A 23,543-nucleotide genomic window follows, 5' to 3' on the forward strand; every position below is an offset into this window, starting at 1 on the left:
GCTAACACATATATATGGAATCTAAAAAAATGGTTCTGAATAACCTAGGGCCAGGACAGGAATAAAGACGCAGACATAGAGAATGGACTTGACACAGAGAGAGAGAAGGGTAAGGGTAAGCTGGGACGAAGTGAAAGAGTAGCATGGACATATATACACTACCAAATGTAAAACAGATAGCTAGTGGGAAACAACCATGTAGCACAGGGAGATCATCTCGGTGCTTTGTGACCACCTAGAGGGGTGGGATCGGGAGGGTGTGAGAGAGACCCAAGAAGGAGGGGATATGGGGATATATGTATACCTATAGCTGATTCACAATGTTATACAGCAGAAACTAACACAACTTTGTAAAGCAATTTTACTCCGATAAAGATTTAAAAAAAGAACAACTTATGATTACCAGGGGGTAAAGGGAGGAGGGATAAATTGGGAGATTGGGATTGACATATACACACTACTATATATAAAATAGGTAACTAATATGGACCTATGGTAGAGCACAGGGAACTCTACTCAATACTCTGTAATGGCCTGTATGGGAAAAGAATCTAAGAAAGAGTGGATATATGTATATGTATAACTGATTCTCTTTCCTGTACACCTGAAACTAATGCAACACTGTAAATCAACTATACTCCAATAAAATTTTTTTAAATCATAAAAAACAGTACCCCAACCATAAAATTTATATGTGCCTCTCCACCCCAATACACCTATTTACATGATTTTATATATATATATATATATATATATTTTTGGCGGTACGCAGGCCTCTCACTGCCGCAGCCCCTCCCGCTGTGGAGCACAGGCTCCGGACACGCAGGCCCAGCAGCCATGGCCCACGGGCCCAGCTGCTCCACAGCATGCAGGATCCTCCTGGACCGAGGCACGAGCCCACATCCCCTGCATCGGCAGGCGGACTCCCAACCACTGTGCCACCAGGGAAGCCCTGATGATTATATTTTATAATTATTATCCAGGCTTTAAAAAAAAAGAATGGAGAAGGAGGTAAGATTTCTAGATTTTACTCAAACTGATAAAATAATGACAACAGTACTGTGACAAGTAATGTATACATAATTTAATATGTAGAGCAACCACTTTGAAAAGCTATAAAAGATACATTTAAAAATACTATAAATCAAAGTGGGATTATAAAATATATTTAAGTAACCCACAGCCCTAACATATCAAAATTACATTGAATATAAGTGGTCTGAATCCAAAACTTAATGCAGAGATTGGCAGAGTAGATTAAAAAACACAACTCAATTATGTGCAGTCTACAAGAAATTCACTTCAAAAATAACAAGATAGGTGGGCTAAAAGTAAAAAGATGGATAATAGATATATCATTCAAGCATTAATCCAAAAAAAGCATGAGTGGCTGTATTGGTACAAGATACAGTAAACTTCATATCACAGAAAATTACTAGGGACAGACAGAGATATTGTATAATAATAAATGGGTCAGTTTACCAAGAAAACAGAAATATGGAATGTGTATGCACCAAACAACAGAGCTTCAAAATATGTGATGGAAAACTGACAGAATTGAAAGGAGAAACAAACATGTACAGTTATAGCATTGGATATTTCATTTCTCTATCAGCAATCAGTAGAACAAGACAGAAAATTGGCAAGGATACAGAAGAACTGAACAACACCATCAAAAAATGGGATCTAATTGATATCTATTGAATAATCCACCCAACAACAGCAAAACATTTTTTAAATGCCCACAGAACATATATCAAGGCCAGATACACCTTGAGCCATTAAAAAAATCTCAACAAATTCAAAAGAATTGAAACATACAGTGTGTTTTACAGACACAATGGAACCAAATTAGAGATTAATAACAGAAAGGCCAAAAATTTGCACACTTGGAAATTAAAAAACACACTTCTAAATAATCCAGGAGTCAAAGACAAAGTCTCAAGGTAAACCAAAATTATATTGAACTGAATTAAAATGAAAATATAACATATCAAACTTTGTGGAACACAGCTAAGGCAGTGATGAGAGGGAAACTTATAGCACTAATTGCTCAAATTAGAAAGGAGAAAGAGTCTCATCAATAATCTAATCTCCCCTCTCAATATCCTAGAAAAAAAAGAGCAAGACAAACCCAAAGCAAACAAAAATAAGAAAATAAAAGGTATAAAAACAACAAAATAGAAAACAGAAAAACAACAGAAAAATCTAAACCAAAACAAGTTCTTCAAAACGTCAATAGAATTGACAAACCTCTAGCACAACTGACAAAGAAAAAAGAGAATAGAAATTACCAACACAAGGAATGAAATGGGGAATAACACCACAGACCACCAGACAGCAAAAGGATAATAATTGAACACTATGAACAACTCTACAAACATAAATTTGACTAAATGAAAAGGACCTATTCTTTAAAAAAGCACAAATTAGTATAACTCACCCAGTACAAAATAATTTGAATATCCTATAACTATTAAGTAAGTTGAGTTTGAATTTTTAAGTTCCCCCCCAAAAAACTTCCAGGCCAAGATGACTTCACTGAAAATTCTACTCCACAATGAAAGAAGAATTAACACCAATCCTACCCAATGTCTTGCAGATAACAGAAGATGAGGTACACTTCCCAATTAATTTTATGAGGCCAGTATTACCTGATACCAAAATCAGATAGAGACAGTACAAAAAAAACTACAGGCCAGTATGTTACATGACTATGATGCAAAAAAACGTGACAAAATATTAGCACAGGAAATTCCACAATATGTGAAAAGAATTATATGCCATGACCAAGTAGGGCTTTTTTCCAGGGACTCAAGGCTGATTCAATATTCACAGGTTGACCAATGTTAAAAATGAACCAGTAATTCCACTTCTAGGTATATACTCAAGAGAAATGAAAACATATGTTCACACAAAAACTTGTACATAAAAAAAACTTGTACATTAATATTCATAAAAGCATTTTTAATACTCAAAAAGTATTATGCATACTCTTTTTAAAAGTATTATGAATACTTTTTTGTATTGTTTTTGAAACAACCCAAATGTTGATCACTGACTAAGGATAAATAAAATGTGGAATGGAATATTATTTAACAATAAAAAAGGAAGAGTATACCAATGCATGCTACAGCATGGATGAACTTTGAAAACATTATGTTAAGTGAAAGAAGGTAGTCACAAAAGTGCACATCTTGCCCAATTCCATTTACATATGAAATCTTCCAAATAGGCAAATCTATAGAGACAGGGAGTAGATTAGTGTTTGCCTAGGATGGACCGAGGAGGACGCTGTTGGAGGAAAGTGAGGAGTGACTGCTAATGTGTATAGGGTTCATTTTGGGTTGGTGAAAGTGTTCTAAAATTGACTGTGGTGATGGTCACACAATTCAGTGAATATACTAAAAACCACTGAATTGTACCATTTAAATTGATGAATTGTATGGTATGGTAAGTTATACCTCAATAAAGCTAATAAAAACATCAATCAGTATTATCTACCATATTAACAGGCTAAAGAAGAAAAATCACATGATCATATTAATTGATGCAGAAAAAAGCATTTGACAAAATTCCACACCTTCATGATAAAAACTCCAAGAAAAACAGTAATAGAGGGTAACTTCCTCAACCTGATAAACATTATCTACCAAAAACCTATAGCTAACATCATACTTAATGGTGAGAAACTTGAAGATTTCCTGCTAAGATCAGGAACAAGGCAAGGATGTCCAATCCCACCACTCCCACTCAACATAGTACTGGAATTCTAGCTAGGCTAATAGGACAAGAAAAGGAAGTAAAGGCATACAGAGTAGAAAGGAAGAGATAAAGCTGTCTCAGTTGGCAGATGGTATGATTTTCTACACACAAAAAAAATCCCAAGGAACCTACAAAAATCTCATAGAACTAATAAGTGAGTTCAGCAAGGTTATAGAATACAAGACAAACATTTCAAAATCTAATATTTCTACATACTATCAATGAACAGGTCGACCTCAAAATTAAAAACATAGTACCATTTACAGTTGCTAAAAAATATAAATAGGTATACATCTACTAAAACATTTACTGACTCATATGCTGGAAACTACACAATGCTGATGAAAGGAATAAAAGACGATCTAAATAAATGGAGAGATAAATCAAGCTTACAGATTGGATGATTCAATATAGTGAAGATGTCAATGTTCCCAAAATTGGAATTTAATGCAATGTCTATCAGAATTCCAGAAAGATTTTTTATAGATATAAATAAGATTATTCTAAAATTTATATGGAAAAGCAAATAATTGAGAATAACTAAAACAATTTAGAAAAAGTAGATTTAAATAGGAGGAACCAATCTATTCAATCACCAGATTTACTCTATAGCTAAGAGTGTGTGGTGGGGGCAGAGGTTTACACACAAGGATCAATGCAACAGAACAGAGGCCCACACAAATATGCTCAATGGATTTTGACAAAGGTGCAAAAACAATTCAATGCAAGGAATACAGCCTTTTCAACAAATGGTGCTGGAGCAATTGGACATCCATAGGCTAAAAAGAGAGAGAGAAGAACTTTTAGCTCTGTCTTACATCTTATATGAAAGTTTATCCAAAACGGACCACAGACTTAAATGTAAATTGTAAAACTATAAAAGCTTAAGAAATAAACATAGGAAAAACCTTCAGGATCTGGGGATTGGCAAAGAGCCTTAAACCTGGCACCAAAAACACAATCCATAAAACAAAAAAAATTTTGATAAATTGAAATTCATAAGAATTAAAAAATTTTGCTCTGTGAAAACTTAAGAGGATGAAAAGACAAATTTCAGGCTGGGAGAAAATATTTGCCAATCACATATTCAGAAAGGGACTAATATCCCTAATATACAAAGAACCCTCAACACTCAACAGTAAAGAAACAACCTAATTAGAAAATGGACAGAGGGCTTCCCTGGTGGCGCAGTGGTTGAGAGTCTGCCTGCCGATGCAGGGGACACGGGTTCGTGCCCCGGTCCGGGAAGATCCCACATGCCGCGGAGCGGCTGAGCCCGTGAGCCATGGCCACTGAGCCTGCGCGTCTGGAGCCTGTGCTCTGCAACGGAAGAGGCCACAACAGGGAGAGGCCCGTGTACCGCAAAAAAAAAAAAGAAAATGGACAAAGATATGAGTCACTTCACTGAAGAGTGACTTATAGATGGCAAACAAGCACATGAGAAGATGTTTAACATCATTAGCCATTAGAGAAATGCAAATTAAAATTACGATGACATATCACTGCATACCTAAAATTTAAAAATAGAGACACCACCAAATGCTGGTAAGCAGGCAGAGACTGGACCCCTCACACACTGCTGGTGGGAATGCAACATGTCATAGACAGTCTGGAAAGCAGTTTGACAGTTTCTTATAAAAGAACTATCATATGCCCCAGCAATTGCACTCCTGGACAGTTATCCTAGATGAATGAAACTTCCTCTTACACAAAAACCTATACACAAATATTCATAGCAGCTCTATCCGTAATAGGCCAAAACTGGAAACAACCCAGCTGTCTGTCAACACCTGTCAATATCTGAGTGGTTAGGAGGCAGGATCAGATGGTGGGAGAGGAGGACCCTGAGCTCACCTCTCCCCATGAACACGTCAAAACTATACCTACATATAGAGCAACTCTTGCTGAGAATGACCTGAAGACTAGCAGAACAGCTCATCTACAGCCAAGGCTCTAAAGAAACAAGCACACAGAGTCTGGTAGGAGGGGAGGCGAAGCGATCTAGTTGGGACCCACATACCTAGCAAGGGACCCAGAAGAGGAAGGGGATATCACAGGCTAAGGGATCTTCCCTAGGCAATGACGGGTTCAAGCCATGTATTAGGCACCCCAACCCTGGGATCTGACACTAGAGGGATGAGCCCACTTAGCTGATCTGAAAACCAGTGGGGCTCACCAGATGGCTGAAGGAAATCAAGACTCCGCTTGAAGAGTGCATGCACTTGCTTCTTCCAGTCCCAGCTCAGAGGCAGCAGACTGAAAATTACCTGAGGCTCTGGCTGGTATCCCAGGACTGACACAACATGCTCCCCACTCACCTGGGCCCTCCCTGCTGATACTTACTAACCCGGCTCCAGGCCACGCTACTCTGGCCTCACTGCTGCTCCAGAGGATGTGCCCAGAGTGTGGTAGAGGGGCTCATCAGATGACGGCACTGGGTGCAAGGGTGCCCAGGGGACAGTGCACATGGGGGGGTGACACTGATCATGCCCTGCTGGGGAAGACAGGGGGTTCTACCCCTGTGCCCTCCCCAACCTGGCCCAGCAGCCATTGTTCACTGCTCCGGGCCAGAGGGGAAACTCAACAACGGAGGTGTTGAGAAAAGGGGATCAATAGAGCCGTGCTCCCCACGCTCCAGCCAGGGCCAGGCACCTGCAGCCCTTCCCGATGGCTCTGACAGCAGAACTTGGCTGGGGCTTTGTGGGCATGATGGAACTTCTTTGCATTTACAGAGGAGAGCTCAGGTTTGGTGCAAATGAGGCAGCAGGGACGTGAGGGACAGGAAGTGGAAGGCGAGAAGTCCTAGGTACTTGCCCTCAGTGGCCTTCAGCCCAGCAAGACCGCACCTAAACAAGCATCTCCTTGGTGCACTGCGTGTGTTGTGGTGCTGTTCTGGCTGTCCTGAGAATGCGGTGCCCTCTCCTGCACAGGCATGCCAATTAAATAAAGTGTATTACTGAATGCAATGCCAGCGTGGTGGTTTTACGGTAGTGTATAAATTAGCAGCAGCAATACACATCAGATGGAAAATGGTTTCTTTGTAAATTTTAAGAACACCTTTCTCCAAGTTCTTTAATCATTTGACATAATGCAATAATGAAAAGAGAAGACAGAAAAAAAGCATACTAGCTGCTGCGAAAACTTTATTACTAAAAAGAAATCACTCTACAGGCAATTCCCTCCTCCCATGGACAACGTCTAAGTCCTGAGAAGACACCCTAGTCATGGAATGTCCCTCTCCACGTAACACACCCTTCAGGACCAAAGCTTCCTTCCTGGTGCAGAACTGTCCAGGTGGCGGCAACCTCGGGACTGTGGCTGGGTCCGCTGAATTTGGTGCACTCTTTCTAGGTGGTGAAGCCCAGGGAAGGTGCAGGTGTAGACTCTGGGGCCGTGGAGGCCGCCAGGAGTCAGGCCTCCTCTCAGCCCAGCCTGTGCACAGAGACAGACATTTCCCTGCAAGGGCAGTGCAGGGGTCTTTGCCCTTATCCCACTCCAGACCAGGACACAGACTGTGAAGTCTGATCCTTAATCCCTTCAGATGGCTCTTGCAATGACCGACCTTGGTTAAAAACCTCACTTTATGTTCTCATTTTAAAGTGTGGACCACGAATGTTGCCTGCCATGTCAGTAAACAAAGGATGTTGTGGCCATCGAGCAATCAGCCTCTGCAGCCACTTCCGACTGTGCACCCTGAGTAGATTCAGGATGGAGAAAAGCATGCGGGATGCCAGCCCTAGATAGCTGACGTGCATATCAAAGGAATGATTTCAATGAGCCCAGACTCTAGTATCTTCCCATATATAGAAAAGCACTAAACTCCTTAATTTGAGATGTCTGGTTCTTTTTAATTAACAGGAATCTTTTGATGTTCCGACTACCTGGGTTTTGTGGAAAAACTCCTATATATCCTGGCTCCCCCCTTACTTCTTCGAAGCAGTCCCTCAGAGCTATTCTTCTGGGGCATGAGTCCTCAGAAAGTCCACTGAATAAAGTATAATTCTCAACTTTTAGGTTGTGCTTTTTTTTTTCAGTGGACAAGAGTGGCCTTCCTCTGAGCTTGGAGGCTCGGAGAGTTGCCCTCCCACTCAGTGCTCCAGGAAGTGGGCTTTGCCAGCCCAGCTGCAGGCTCTCTTCTCTCTTCTCTCTCTCTCTCTCTCTCTCTCTCTCTCTCTCTTCCTCTTCCCACTGTGGGAGATGGTAGGTCTGAGGTAGGAGATAGATGGGCCCCTGAGCCGGACACCTGGGGTTTGTCAAGTGGAGCAACACAGAAGCTCTGGTCTCACCCAGACACTCCAAGGACAAAGCTGGTGGCAGAAGCTGAGCTCTGCTGAAGTAAGGAGATAAGATGACCACTCCTGAGGTCAAGGAAAACTTCCCTGTCTGCACATGCGCAGGAAGGCTCCTTGGGGGTCAAAAAGGGAGGGGCCGCCACCCCGTAGTGTGTATGGACATGCACCCACAGGCCTCTGGGGTGAGATCCAGCTTAGCAAAAAGTGGCGCATGCATGTGGGAAGGGTCCTGGGACCAGTCAGGTGTGAAAAAAGAAACAAGATAATTGGCCAAAGGTAAACAAAGACCTGGCAGGACTGTCCGATAGAAGGGATTTAAATGGCCTCTGTACTGCGCTCCGCATTCCGGACGCCCGCCCTCCTCTCCCAGTGTGTAGTTCTGCCCCGCTTCTGACTTATACTGCGTTCCTCCTCATTAGAGAGGATGCTCATCCCCCTGCTCTCTGGGTGTGTACTTCTGCCCTGCTCTGTCTCAAATAAACAAATTGCTTCTCTGTGTGCTCTCCCATACGTTGTGCTGTGTCTTTAATAATAAACTTTGTACCTGTTTTTACAGTTTTTGCTTCCTTGAAACATTCTTGCTTTCAAACGGGGGAAAGAGCTAGGGCCCCTTTGCTTCTAGCCTCTAGCTCCTGGTGGTCTAGCGGCTAGGATTCCTGGTTTTCATCCAGGCTCCCCAGGTTCAATTCCCGGGCAGGGAACTAAGATCTCTCTTCAGGACCGATCTCAGCTGTCCCTCCGAGATCAGACCCTGCTACCTGAAAAGAGACCTGCGCTGGGCGGGATCCTGCTCCCACCCCTGCAGAGTGTGTTTCCTGTAGGCTGGGGGTCTCGGGGGCCCTGCACATGGGCGACCTGCGCAGGTGCGCAGCTCCCTGAAGAACAAGCAAATGCCTCTGCGCAGCCCACGGCAAAATCCGGAATCAAACCTCTGTAAAATCCAACCAGGGGCTTCCCTGGTGGCGCAGTGGTTGAGAGTCCGCCTGCCGATGCAAGGGACACAGGTTCGTGCCCCAGTCCGGGAAGATCCCACATGCCGCGGAGAGGCTGGGCCCGTGAGCCATGGCCGCTGAGCCTGCGCGTCCGGAGCCTGTGCTCCGCAACGGGAGAGGCCACAACAGTGAGAGGCCCGCGTACCGCAAAAAAAAAAAAAAAAAAAAAAAAAAAAAAATCCAACCAGCAAGTGAGGTTCTCACCCGCGGACAGGTGACTCCCCAGTTCCCCTCTGCAGCCCAGACCACTGTGTCCAGCTGCCGTTTTGTCTACCCCAATGTCTCCAAGGTGCCCAAACACCCCCAGTGAAGTTCTGAGGCCTGGCCCTTCACCCGGGACCCTGCGACCATTCAGGTGCACATATCACAAACCAGGAGCGCCTCTGACGACTCCCTCTGACCCTGCAGACCCCTCACCTAGGCAGTGCCCCCTGACCTGACTGTGCAGCCACCTCTCAGCTGGCAGGACTCAGCAGTGGCTTTCTAGAGCCCCCCAACTGCTCCCTACCACTTAACCACAGCGATCTTTCCAAAACACACATGATGCCCTGGACTCAGGCTTAAAACCTTTCTCAGGCATCTAGGCTGCTGAGTCCCCAGCAGCAGCTAGGATCTCCCCCTCCCCCATGATTCTTGATGATCTCAGACCTCAACTAACCCCAAGGGTGTCATGTCTTCTCAAAGAACAAGAATAGTATCAGCATTTGCTTTTCATCAGTGCAGTAAAACTTTAAGAACTTATGTTCCTAAATCACCCCCACATTACACCTGATTTGAACAACTGCATTCAAGCGTTTGTAAGCTGAATTTGCAATAAGAAGCAGTTTTTGTGCAGTCCTTTACAGTTTACCTAGAGCTTTCACCTCTGTTGTTTCTAATGAGATTTAATCCTTACTAGCAATTATAATAAGTGCAAGCAGGTATCCCCAGATGCATTCAAGCTCCCAGGCCCTCCAAGCCCTGGCAAGCCTTGCACCAGGGGCCTGGACATGCCCACCTCTCACAAGCAAACCCCAGGGATGGCATTTGCTAGATGATGTAGGTTACAGTGGACTGCCTTGCATTTAGGCTATAGAAACAGCCTACCCTGCTCACAGCCTCCTGTTGGCTCTTCCTCAGAATCACTGCACCTTGTAGAATTGTCACATCCCTTAAACCAGTGCTCAGCCAGGCCAGTGTGGTGGGGGCCCCAGACACCTGCCCTGACATCCTGGCCCAGGCCTGGGTGTGCAAACCCAAACACATCCACACCCAGGGATGCCTGTGCTTAATATCCATGTCCTTGGAAAGAACTGGCGACATTAAATCCATTTATTCCACTGTGTGTGGGCAGAGTGCAGAGAAGCAGCTCAGGGGGATTCAATGTTTTCACCCTGGCACATTCCATTCCACAGGAACGCCTGACCAGCACTCACGTGGGTTAAGCCAGCAATGGGAGCAGATGCCACCCAGCCGTTCAGGCAGAACATTTGCTGCCTGAACACTTCCAAATTCTCCTCCCCCTTATCCCCATGGCCCACCCGGGCTCGGGAGCCCTTTGTACTGGGAACTTGCCTCCCAGTGAGCCATTAAACCCAGGAAATGCTTGACATGGTAGTGAGCCTGTGTTCTCACACCAGCTACTCAGTCTAGACTTCGCGCATTTTCCCTTAGAGGAGCTCTCCTTGCTGCTTAAAGCAACAGCTCAGCACAGGCTTATGAAAACCCCACCGGCCCCCTCGAACAGGTTAGCTCCTCACCTCCTCTCTCCCAACTAACCTGAAGACTTGATCTTCCTCCAGGAGTGAGTTGACGGTCCAAGGTGAGAGCTCTGAATGGTGACGGAGGCAGACCCAGGAGTCAGGTGCTCCCAGCCCGCTCCTCAGTTCTCCTGCCTGCCTGGCCACGCCCACAGACATCACGACAGGCAGCCGCCCCCCCGCAAGTCCCCGCTCCCTCCCCTGCTCCCTCACCCCAGCAGCTGCAGGAGTCAGTCAGGAAATGAAGACAGGAGGCTCCTGGCCAGAGGCCAGAGCCGTCTCTGAATGCCAGGTATGACCTGCCCTCGCTGTGCCCTTGTTAAGCTCTACCTGTAGAAGGTAGCCAAGTGTTGCTACTTGTAATGGGTTTTTCTCTGTGAACAGGAATTGGGAAAACGCAAAATGAGTGAATATTCTGCCTACTTTTTTCTGTTCTGCGTTTTAAGAGTTCTCTGCTAGAGCTGATAAACCTGACCAGTGTTTCTCTTATTTTCTCATGCCCTTTCCCGCCTCCAGCCTAGGGCTGCGGCCAAGGTTACGCTTGTGGAAAGCACTGTCTCATACAACACACAGACACACACACACACACATAAACAACACACAGACGCACCCATATACAGATGCACATATGGACACTGACACATAAACTACACACATACAGATGCACACATGGACACACACGACACATAAACACACAAGGAAATACAAACAGACACAGAGACAGGTAAACTATACACAGACACACACACACCACAGACACTACACACACAGAGATGCAGAAACACACAGAAATATAAACAGGCACACAGAGAGACACATAACTACACACACTCCAACACACAGACATATGCACAGACACATTAACTACACAGACACAGACACACAGGCCTGCAGTGGACTGGGCAGCCCCACTGGAGCTTAGCCTACTGGGCACTGCCCAGATATTGGCAGGAAGTCCAAGGCTCTTGGCTCATCAACAGTGTAACAGGCAGAACCCAAAAAGATATCCTTATGAGAGGTTCCTCTCCAAACCTCTCTGGGAGAACCACATATTCATGCAGCCCAGCTGCACTAGGTGTTTGGAGGCACAGACTTAAAACAAGCATGTTGTACAAGGCAGGGGGCTGCCCAGGAGCAAGGACCAAGGATGCAGGGTCTCTGGGTCCCCCAGAGCACGGTGGGCACTGCCATAGCGCAGTACCACTGCTGGCACTCTGGCAGGAAAGTCCAGCCTCTCCAAGAGGAGGCGCAGTTGCCATGTTTGGAGACGTCTCTATTCAGATTGCCACAGGCAGCCAGTGTGGACACAGCAGTGACCCCATCCACATGGAATGGGGGCCACACTGAGCCTGTGGCCACCCCAGGAATGTCAGCACATCTGCACTCAACCATAGCCAAGTCTTCCTCCAGCACCTCAAGTCTTCCTCCACAGGGCAGAAAGTGGCAAGGGGACCCCAGGGCATGAATATGCAGGCATCTGGGGCAGACAGAAGGTTCTAGTCTGCTCTGTCCTTACAGAATGATCTCCACACATGGGGAGCCTTACTGTGGGGGCCAATCTATCCGAAGGAGGATCATGAAGCACCAGCAGGGCAATTGTGGCCACTGCATGGCTCTCTGTGCCTAATGCCCATATCACTAGCATCCATGTGCAGACCCCAAGCCTAGCCCATGTCTCTTGTGTAGTTGCTAAATATTTGCAGGGGAATCAACCCTATTCCTGCTCCAGGGGTGGGCTTGCATGGCCTAAATTATGGAGGAAATCTCAGCCCTGCCAGGAATTGGCATTTGCCATGTCCAAACCCACATGGCAGTGCAGCCCCTTCAGAGCAGGGCAGAGTCTCCGAGACCAAGCACCACACTGGACCAAACCATGAGCTCTCCATCTCTGGGCTTCTGAGTCACTGCCAACCCTCCCTCCTCATCGTTGAAGCCAGGTCCTGGTGGGGGTTCCCTTCTTGGCAGCTGAGAACAAGGATTGGATACAGCAGCATCACTAGAAGCCTGTAGTGTAATTCAGGTGGCCCTGCTACCCCATGAATGGGAACTGGATTTCTTCAATCAGAAGTGATCAGGGACAGTCTTAGGAATGACATGGTAATTTGACCAAGATATCACGATAAAGTCATATTTTCTTGGATGGCTCAGGAAATTCCTGAAGGAAATTCCAAACTAGGAGTTCTCTAAGTGTTCTCAGCAAACAGCAGCATCACTGGAATCAGACATAAAGGCCAAGGTGACTGTTTTGAAGTACACGGTACAGTTGACCCTGGAACAATATGGGTTTGAACTGCATGGGTCGATTTACACGTGGATTTTCAATTGTGCAGAGGGTGCGCATCCCTAACCCCCACATTGGTCAAGGGTCAACTCTACTTGAATGTATACATTCCAGCATATCTGTAATAAAACCTCTTTTCTTACATTATATGTAGTGGTGGGTTTTGTGTGAATGTGTGTATATGCATATTTTATGTTTGTGGGTGATCCCATGAAGGTCCCCCTGGCCTCTGACTCTCAATTGGTAGTTATGACTCAGAGTAATCCCCTTCCCAGTCCTCCAGCCACCTCTTCAGTGGAAACCTGCCTGCAGCTTCCCTTTATGAGCCCCACCCACCCCCAAGGATCCCTGTAACCACTTGCTCTCCAGGCTTCTGTGGTCCCCAGACATTGCCTGCTCTGACTGCACAGCCCATGTGTCCTGCTCACCCACTGGTGCTCACAGGTCGTCAGCTCAGCCAAGCCTGTGCACTGACCCTTAATAGATATGGCACAAGAGGGGACGCCGGGGCAGAAAGCCAGAGCAGCTTCCTTCTGCCTCATGGCCGAGATCAGAGAGTGAAACCAGAAAGAGGAAAAATCAAATGCAGACTCACATGGGTCTTTATCTACTGCTGTAACAAACCACCCCAAGTTTAGTAACAAAAATAGCAACCATTTATCATGCTCCCAGATTCTTTGGGTCTGGAATTCAAAAAGGCACAGTGGAAACAGCTCATCTGTGTCCCAAGACAGTCAGGGTGGCACAAAGGCATGAAGTAACTTGAGTCTGGGGGCTGGAAACATCTGGAGGTCCGCTAGCTTACCTCTGGGGTTGGTCTGCTGGCCTTGCCACATGGCCTGTGCCTTGACACTTGGACTGCCTCACAACATGGCAGCCACGGGCCAAGAGTCAGGAAGTGGAAGCCAACAGGTCCATGAGGTCTGACCCAGGACTGGCAGGTGTCACTTCTGCTATATCCCATTAAACAAACAGTCACAGAGGCCAGGTCCAAGGGGGAGGACACAGCCCCCAGTTCTTGATGTGAGGAATGTCAAAAAACATTATAGCCATGTTTTAAATTGCCACAGACTACTCTCTAGCCAAGGATACAGCAACTGAACAGGGAAGGCTTCATGCAAGCAATGGGAGGAATTCTGGATTAAATTCTGTAGTTTAAAGGCATTTAGTGGGGATGAGACAAGATGGCAGAGTAGAAGGACATGAATTCACCCCTTCTTACAGAAACACTTAAATCACAACTAACTGCTGAACAACCAATGATCAAAAACACACACACACACACACACAAAAAAAAAGCCAGAACCTACCAAAAAAATACCCTACATCCAAAGATAAAGAAGCCACAATGAGATGGCAGGAGGAGTGCAAATGCAATAAAATCAAATCCCATACATGCCAGGTGGGAAACCCCCAAACTGGAAAACAATTATACCACAGACTTTCTCCCATAGGAGTAAAAGTCCTGAGACCCATGTGAGATTTACCAGTCTGAAGGTCTGGCAATAGGAGGAGGAAGCCCAGAGTATCTGGTATTGAAGGTCTGATCACAGGAATTCCACAGGACTGGAGGAAACAGAAACTCCATTCCTGGAGGGTGCACACAGATTCTTGTGTACACCAGGACCCAGGGGAAGAAATCAGTGACCTTGTAAGAGACTGGGCCAGGTTTACCTGCTAGTATTGGAGGGTGTCCTGCAGAGGCGGGGGGCAGCTGTGGCTTGCTGCAGGGACAAGGACACTGGCAGTGGCAGTTCTGGTGAGTACTCATTGGTATTAGCCCTCTTGGAGGCCACCATTTTCTCACCAAGACCTGGCCCAACCCAACAGCTTGTAGGCTCCAGTGTTGGGATGCCTCAGACCTAATAACCAACAGGGTGGGAACACAGCCTCACCCATCAGTAGACAGGCTGCTTAAAGTCCTCTTGAATAAATAGCTGCCTGATAAACAAACCCCTGACACAGCCCTGCCCACCAGTGGGACGAGACCCAGCTCCACCCACCAGTGGGCAGGTACCATTCCGTCCCATCAGGATGCCTGCACAAGCCTCTTAGACCAGCATCACCCACCAGCGGGCAGACACCAAAAGCAAGAGGAACTACAACCCTGTAGCCTGCAGAACGGAAAACATAATCACAGAAATTTAGACAAAATGAGACAGTGGAGGAATATGTTTCACATGAAGGACAAGAAAAAACCCCAGAAGAATAACTAAGAGAAGTGGGATAGGCAATCTACCCAAAAAGGAATTCAGAATAATGACAGTAAAGATGATCCAAAATCTTGGAAATAGAATGGAGGCACAGATCAAGAAGATACAAGAAATGTTTAACAAAGACCTAGAAAAACTAAAGAACAAACAGAGATGAACAATACAATAACTTAAATGAAGAATACACTAGAAGGAATCAATAGCAGAATAACTGAGACAGAAGAATGGATAAGTAACCTGGAAGACAGAATGGTGGAAATCACTGCCACAGAACACAATAAAGAAAAAAAGAATGAAAAGAAATGAGGACAGACTAAGAGACCTAGGAGACAACATTAAACATACCAACATTTGCATTATAGGATCCCAGAAGGAGAAGAGAAAGAGAACGTGTTGGAGAAAATATTTGAAGAAATAATAGCTGAAAACTTCCCTAACATTGGAACGAAAACAGTCACCCAAGTCCAAGAAGCATAGAGAGTCCCAGGCAGGATAAACCCAAGGAGGAACATGCTGAGACACATAGTAATCAAACTGACAAAAATTAAAGACAAAGAAAAAATATTAAAGCAATGAGGGAAAAGCAACAAATAATGTACAAGGGAATCCCCATAAGGTTATCAGCTGATTTTTCAGCAGAAACTCTGAAGGCAAGAAGGGAGTGTCACAATACATTTAAAGTGTTGAAAGGGAAGAACCTACAACCAAGAATACTCTATGCAGCAAGGCTCTCATTCAGATTTGACAGAGAAATGAAAAGCTTTACAGACAAGAACAGCTAAGAGAATTCAGCACCACCAGACCAGCTTTACAACAAATGCTAAAGGAACTTATCTGGGCAGAAAAGAAAAGGCCACACCTAGAAACAAAATTATGAATGGAAAATCTCACCAGTAAAGGCAAACATATAGTAAAGGTAGGAAATCATCCCTCTCAAAATATGATATCAAACCCAGCAATTGTCAGAAGAGGAGAGCACAAATTCAGGATATTGGAAATGCATTTGAAATTAAAAGACCAGTAACATAAAAGAATCTTGCATATATATAGACTGATATATCAAAACCTCATGGTAACCACAAACTTAAAATCTATATTAGAAACACACACACGAAAGAAAAAGGAATCCAAACACAACACTAAAGTTAGTCATCAAACCACAAGAGAAGACAACAAAAGAGGAAGGAGAGTAAAAACACCTACAAAAACAAATCCAAAATAATTAACAAAATGGCAATAAGAACATACATATCAATAATTACCCTAACATAAACGGAAGAAATACTCCAGCCAAAAGACATAGACTGGCTGAATGGATACAAAAACAAGGCCCATATATATGCTGTCTACAAGACACCCACTTCAGACCTGGGGACACATACAGGCTGAAAGTGGGGGATGGAAAAGTGTATTCCATGTAAATGGAAATCAAAAGAAAGCTTGAGTAGCAATACTCATATCAGACAAAATTGACTTTAAAATAAGGACTGTTACAAGAGAAAAAGAAGGACACTACATAACGATCAAGGGATCAATCCAAGAAGAAGATATAACAATTGTAAATATATATGCACCCAACATAGGAGCATGTCAATATACAAGGCAAATACTAACAGCCATAAAAGGAGAAATCGACAGTAACACAATAATAGTGGGTGACTTTAACACCCCACCTTCATCAATGGATATATCATCCAGACAGAAAACCAATAAGGAAACACAGGCCTTAAATGACATTATACCAGATGGACTTAATTGATATTTATAGAGCATTCCATCCCAAAGCAGCAGAATACACATTCTTCTCAAGTGCACATGGAATTTTCTCAAGGATTGATCACATGCTGGGTCACAAAGTGAGCCTCAGTAAATTTAAGAAAACTGAAATCATATCAAGCATCTTTTCTTTTTTCAAGCATCTTTTTTGACCACAATGCTATGAGATTAGAAATCAACTACAAGGAAAAAAAAAACAGTAAAAAACAAAAACATGTGGAGGCCAAACAATATGCTATTAAACAACCAATGGACCACTGAAGAAATAAAAGAGGAAATAAAAACATACCTAGAGACAAATGAAAATGAAAACACGATGACCCAAAACCTATGGGATGCAGCAAACGCAGTTCTAGGGCTTCTGGGAAGATGGCGGAAGAGTAAGACGTGGAGATCACCTTCCTCCCCACAGATACACCAGAAATACATCTACATGTGGGACAAATCCTACAGAACACCTACTGAACAATGGCAGAAGACCTCAGACCTCCCAAAAGGCAAGAAACCCCCCATGTACCTGAGTAGGGCAAAAGAAAAAAGAAAAAACAGAGACAAAAGGATAGGGACGGGACCTGCACCTCTGCGAGGGAGCTGTGAAGGAGAAAAGGTTTCCACACACTAGGAAGCCCCTTCATGGGCGGAGACTGTGGGTGGCGGAGGGGGAAAGCTTCGGAGCCACGGAGGAGAGCACAGCCACAGGGGTGCAGGGAGCAAAGCGGCGAGATTCTCCCACAGAGGATCTGTGCCGACCAGCACTCACCAGCCCGAGAGGCTTGTCTGCTCACCCGCTGGGGAGGGTGGGGCTGGGAGTTGAGGCTCGGGCTTCAGTTGGAGCGCAGGGAGAGGACTGGGGTTGGCGGCGTGAACACAGCCTGCAGGGGGTTAGTGCACTATGACTAGCTGGGAGGGAGTCTGGGGAAAAGTCTGGACCTGCCGAAGAAAAAAGAGACTTTTCCTTCCCTCTTTGTTTCGTGGTGCGCAAGGAGAGGGGATTAAGAGCGCTGCTTAAAGGAGCTCCAGAGATGGGTGTGAGCCGCTGTTAAAAGCGCGGACCCCAGAGACGGGCCTGAGACGCTAAGGCTGCTGCTGCCGCCACCAAGAAGCCTGTGTGCGAGCACAGGTTACCATCCACACCCCGCTTCCGGGGAGCCTGTCCAGCCTGCCACTGCCAGGGTCCCAGGATCCAGGGACAACTTCCCCTGGAGAACTCACGGCGCACCTCAGGCTGATGCAACGTCACGCCGGCCTCTGCCGCCACAGGCTCGCCCCCCACTCCGTTCCCCTCCCTTCCCCCGGCCTGAGTGAGCCAGAGTCCCCAGATCAGCGGCTCCTTTAACCCTGTCCTGTCTGAGCGAAGAACAGACACCCTCCGGCGACCCACATACAGAGACGGGGCCAAATCCAAAGCTGAGCCCATGGGAGCTGTGAGAACAAAGAAGAGAAAGAGAAATCTCTCCCAGCAGCATCAGAAGCAGTGCATTAAAGCTCCATAATCTACTTGATGTCTGTGGAATACATGAATAGACAACAAATCATCCCAAATTGAGGAGGTGGACTTTGACAGCAAGATTTATGCTGTATAGTTTTGCTTCCACCATTTGTCCTAAGGTTCTATCCATCCGTTTTTTTTGTTTTGATTTGTCTTGTTTTTTAAATTTTTTTTCTTAATAATTATTTTTAATAGCTTTATTATATTGTATATTATTTTATTTTACTTTATCTTTCTTTCTTTTTTCCTTCCTTCCCTCCTTCCTTCCTTCCTACCTTCCTCCCTCCCACCCTCCCTCCGTTCTTTCTTTCATTCTTTCTTTCTTTCTACTGCTACTAATTCTTTCTTTCTATTTTTTCTCCCCTTTATTCTGAGCCGTGTGGATGAAAGGCTCTTGGTGCTGCAGCCAGAAGTCAGTGCTGTGCCTCTGGGTTGGGAGAGCCAACTTCAGGACACTGGTCCACAAGAGACCTCCCAGCTCCACATAATATCAAATGGCGAAAATCTCCCAGAGATCTCCATCTCAACACCAGCACCCAGCTTCACTCAACAACCAGCAAGCTACACTGTGGGACACCCTATGCCAAACAACTAGCAGGACAGGAACACAAGCCCACCCATTAACAGAGAGGCTGCCTAAAATCATAAAAAGCCCACAGACACGCCAAAACACACCATCACACGTGGACCTACCCACCAGAAAGACAAGATCCAGCCTCAGCACCAGAACATAGGCACTAATTCCCTCCACCAGGAAGCCTACACAACCCACTGAACCAACTTTAGCCACTGGGGACAGACATCAAAAACAATGGGAACTACGAATCTGCAGCCTGCAAAAAGGAGAACCAAACACAGTAAGATAAGCAAAATGAGAAGACAGAAAAACACACAGCAGATGAAGGAGCAAGATAAAAACCCACCAGACCTAACAAATGAAGAGGAAATAGGCAGTCTACCTGAAAAAGAATTCAGAATAATGATAGTAAAGATGATCCAAAATCCTGGAAATAGAATAGACAAAATGCAAGAAACATTTAACAAGGACCTAGAAGAATTAAAGATGAAACAAGCAACGATGAACAACACAATAAATGAAATGAAAAATACTCTAGATGGGATCAATAGCAGAATAACTGAGGCAGAAGAACGGATAAGTGACCTGGAAGATAAAATAGTGGAAATAACTACTTCAGAGAAGAATAAAGAAAAAGAATGAAAAGAACTGAGGACAGTCTCAAAGACCTCTGGGACAACATTAAACGCACCAACATTTGAATTATAGAGGTTCCAGAAGAAGAAGAGAAACAGAAAGGGACTGAGAAGATATTTGAAGAGATTATAGTTGAAAACTTCCCTAATATGGGAAAGGAAATAGTTAATCAAGTCCAGGAAACACAGAGAGTCCCATACAGGATAAATCCAAGGAGAAATACGCCAAGAAACATATTAATCAAACTGTCAAAAATTAAATACAAAGAAAGCATATTAAAAGCAGCAAGGGAAAAACAACAAATAACACACAAGGGAATCGCCATAAGGTTAACAGCTGATCTTTCAGCAGAAACTCTGCAAGCCAGAAGGGAGTGGCAGGACATATTTAAAGTGATGAAGGAGAAAAACCTACCACCAAGATTACTCTACCCAGCAAGAATCTCAATCAGATTTGATGGAGAAATTAAAACCTTTACAGACAAGCAAAACCTGAGAGAGTTCAGCACCACCAAACCAGCTTTACAACAACTGCTAAAGGAACTTCTCTAGGCAAGAAGCACAAGGGAAGAAAAAGACCTACAATAACGAACCCAAAACAATTAAGAAAATGGGAATAGGAACATACATATCGATAATAACCTTAAATGTAAATGGACTAAATGCTCCCACCAAAAGACACAGATTGGCTGAAGGGATATGAAAACAAGACCCATATAGATGCTGTCTACAAGAGACCCAATTCAGACCTAGAGACACACACAGACTGAAAGTAAGAGGATGGAAAAAAATATTTCATGCAAATGAAAACCAAAAGAAAGCTGGAGTAGCAATTCTCATATCAGACAAAATAGACTTTAAAATAAAGACTATTAGAAGAGACAAAGAAGGACACTACATAATGATGAAGGGATTGATCCAAGAAGAAGATATTACAATTGTAAATATTTATGCACCCAACATAGGAGCACCTCAGTACATAAGGCAAATAGTAACAGCTATAAAAGGGGAAATCAACAGTAACACACTCAAGTAGGGGACTTTAACACCCCACTTTCACCAATGGACAGATCATCCAAAATGAAAATAAATAAGGAAACACAAGCTTTAAATGATACATTAAACAAGATGGATTTAAATGATATTTATAGGACACTCCATCAAAAACAACAGAATACATATTTTTCTCAAGTGCTCTTGGAACATTCTCCAGGATAGATCATATCTTGGGTCACAAATCAAGCCATGGTAAATTTAAGAAAATTTAAATTATATCAAGTATCTTTCCGACCACAACGCCATGAGACTCAATATCAATTACAGGAAAAGATCTGTAAAAACTACAAACACATGGAGGCTAAACAATACACTACTTAATAACGAAGTCATCACTGAAAAAATCAAAGAGGAAATTTAAAAATACCTAGAAACAAATGACAATGGAGACACGACAACCCAAAATCTATGGGATGCAGCAAAAGCAGTTCTAAGGGGGAAGTTTATAGCAATACAAGCCCACCTTAAGAAGCAGGAAACATCTCAAATAAACAACCTAACCTTGCACCTCAAGCAATTAGAGAAAGAAGAACAAAAAATCCCCAAAGCTAGAAGGAAAGAAATCATAAAAATCAGATCACAAATAAATGGAAAAGAAATGAAGGAAACAATAGCAAAGATCAATAAAACTAAAAGCTGGTTCTTTGAGAAGAATTGATTGAGAAGAATTGATAAACCGTTAGCCAGACTCATCAAGAAAATAAGAGAGAAGACTCATCAACAGAATTAGAAATGAAAAAGAAGAAGTAACAACGGACACAGCAGAAATAAAAAAGATCATGAGAGATTATTACAAGCATCTCTAGGCCAATAACATGGACAATCTGGAAGAAATGGACAAATTCTTAGAAATGCACAACCTGCCAAGACTGAACCAGGAAGAAATAGGAAAAATGAACAGACCAATCACAAGCACTGAAATTGAAACTGTGTTTAAAAATCTTCCAAAAACCGAAAGCCCAGGACCAGATGGCTTCACAGGCGACTTCTATCAAACATTTAGAGAAGAGCTAACACCTATCCTTCTCAAACTCTTCCAAAATATAGCAGAGAGAGAAACACTCCCAAATTCCTTCTACGAGGCCACCGTCACCTTGATACCAAAACCAGACAAGGATGTCACAAAGAAAGACAACTACAGGCCAATATCACTGATGAACATAGATGCAAAAATCCTCAACAAAATACTAGCAAACAGAATCCAACAGCACATTAAAAGGATCATACACCATGATCAAGTGGGGTTTATTCCAGGAATGCAAAGATTCTTCAATATACGCAAATCTATCAATGTGATAAACCATATTAACAAATTGAAGGAGAAAAACCATATGATCATCTCAATAGATGCCGAGAAAGCTTTTGACAAAATTCAATACCATTTATGATAAAAACCCTGCAGAAGTAGGCATAGAGGGAACTTTCCTCAACATAATAAAGGCCATATATGACAAGCCCACAGCCAACATCATCCTCAATGGTGAAAAACTGAAAGCATTTCCACTAAGATCAGGAACAAGACAAGGTTGCCCACTCTCACCACTCTTATTCAACATAATTTTGGAAGTTTTAGCCACAGCAATCAGAGAAGGAAATAAAAGGAATCCAAATGGGAAAAGAAGCAAAGTTGTCACTGTTTGCAAATGACATGATACTATACATAGAGAATCCTAAAAATGCTACCAGAAAACTACTAGAGCTAATCAATGAATTTCATAAAGTAGCAGGATACAAAATTAATGCACAGAAATCTCTGGCATTCCCATATACTAATGATGAAAAATCCGAAAGTGAAATCAAGAAAAAACTCCCATTTACCATTGCAACAAAAAGAATAAAATATCTAGGAATAAACCTATGTAAGGAGACAAAAGATCTGTATGTAGAAAATTATAAGACACTGATGAAAGAAATTAAAGATGATACAAATAGATGGAGAGATATACCATGTTCTTGGATTGGAAGAATCAACATTGTGAAAATGACTCTACTACCCAAAGCAATCTATAGATTCAATGCAATCCCTATCAAACTACCACTGGCATTTTTCACAGACTAGAACAAAAAATTTTGCAATTTGTATGGAAACACAAAAGACCCCGAATAGCCAAAGCAATCTTGAGAACGAAAGAAGGAACTGGAGGAATCAGGCTCCCTGACTTCAGACTATACTACAAAGCTACAGTCATCAAGACGGTATGGTACTGGCACAAAAACAGAAAGATAGATCAATGGAACAGGACAGAAAGCCCAGAGATAAACCCATGCACATATGGACACCTTATCTTTGATAAAGGTGGCAGTAATGTACAATGGAGAAAGGACAGCCTCTTCAATAAGTGGTGCTGGGAAAACTGGACAGGTACATGTAAAAGTATGAGATTAGATCACTCCCTAACACCATACACAAAAATAAGCTCAAAATGGATTAAAGACCTAAATGTAAGGCCAGAAACTATCAAACTCTTAGAGGAAAACATAGGCAGAACACTCTATGACATAAATCACAGCAAGATCCTTTCTGACCCACCTCCTAGAGTAATGGAAATAAAAAGAAAAATAAACAAATGGGACCTAATGAAACTTCAAAGCTTTTGCACAGCAAAGGAAACCATAAACAAGACCAAAAGACAACCCTCAGAATGGGAGAAAATATTTGCAAATGAAGCAACTGACAAAGGATTAATCTCCAAAATTTACAAGCAGCTCATGCAGCTCAATAACAAGA

General features: G+C 43.6%; 1 protein-coding gene across 7 annotated transcripts in view; it reads right to left on the minus strand.

The window, feature by feature from the left end:
- Window positions 1-10,938, minus strand: part of OCA2 (OCA2 melanosomal transmembrane protein) — a 257,288-nt gene extending 246,350 nt beyond the window's left edge. For 3 of the 7 annotated variants that reach the window (XM_030840343.2, XM_060301520.1, XM_030840342.2), the window contains exon 1: window positions 10,808-10,938. The gene's annotated coding sequence lies outside the window, so the exon portion shown is untranslated. Of the gene's footprint in view, window positions 1-10,788 lie in introns of all 7 variants that reach the window. The other 4 variants (XM_060301519.1, XM_060301518.1, XM_030840345.2 and 1 more) reach the window with 3 other exon arrangements.
- Window positions 10,939-23,543: the final 12,605 nt, after the last annotated feature.

This window comes from Globicephala melas, chromosome 7, assembly GCF_963455315.2.
Source record: "Globicephala melas chromosome 7, mGloMel1.2, whole genome shotgun sequence".
Lineage (NCBI taxonomy): Eukaryota > Metazoa > Chordata > Mammalia > Artiodactyla > Delphinidae > Globicephala > Globicephala melas.